We start from the raw sequence: 1,077 nt of genomic DNA, 5'->3' as shown, positions 1-1,077 counted from the left end.
ATGTGTATCTACTTATTATATTGAAAGTGAGTAGCTGATGCTATAAGTTTTAAAATTCAATTCTGATTCTCAAAATAAGCTTCTTAATTTGTTCAAACATTATCACAGCTTCCTAAATAATTAGCATTTATATATCAGTCAGGGTTCAACCAAAGAAGCAGAATTAACAATATATATACATATATATGTATGTGTGCAGGTAGATAAGCAGACAGATAGATGGATAGAGAGAGGTACGCATTACAAAGAATAGGCCTTATGTGATTATGGAGCTGATTAAGCAAGTCTGAAATCATGTCAACAGGCAGGACTGATCACCAAAGAGTTGGGATTCCCCAGGCACACGCTGATGATGTCGTTCACGAATGGAACTTCTTCTTTTACAGAGATCAGGAGCAAGATAGGGATACCTGCTATTCATCATTGTTTTGATGTTCTGCTATTGCATGAAGAAAATAACCAGTATAAATATTCAGGGGGGAAAAGAAACAAAAACCTTCTCTTTCACTGAAAAGATTTATTGTTGTTAAGTACCATAGAGTTTGTTCTGCCTCATATCAACCTTGTATAGGGTTTCTGAGGAGCAACTGGTGGGTTTGAACTGCCAACGTTGTGGTTCAAACCAAACTTATGTTCCACTGTTTATCCTACAGTGCCACACCAGTAACTTGAATTGACAAGAGGATTTGGCGGCTCAGTACAAGACAAATATTTAAAAATCAATACCTTCTCTCTATACTAGCTATAACCTGTTAACAATAGAAATAATTAAAAGTAATAGATTTATTATAGTGACAAATTCTACACAATTAAATTTAACATAAAAAGTGTACGACCAATATGAAGTAAATTTTTTAATCTTTAAGGAGATTAAATAACATAGAAAATTTGATAGGAAAAAAAAAAAGACAAACTACTCAATAGAAAATGAGCAAAACATGTAGTTATTTCACAGAACATATTTTTAAAAACATATTTTAAAAAACGTACTTTTTTAGTGGTTAATATGTACCAGGCATTACTATAATAACTGATATAACCCCCTTTAACAACCCTATGAGCTCTGGTAGCGTAGTG

The sequence above is a fragment of the Chrysochloris asiatica genome, unplaced genomic scaffold, assembly GCF_000296735.1.
Source record: "Chrysochloris asiatica unplaced genomic scaffold, ChrAsi1.0 scaffold00165, whole genome shotgun sequence".
NCBI classification, from domain to species: Eukaryota; Metazoa; Chordata; class Mammalia; order Afrosoricida; family Chrysochloridae; genus Chrysochloris; species Chrysochloris asiatica.
The sequence above is the reverse complement of the archived record's forward strand: the minus strand, read 5'-3'. Positions refer to the sequence as shown.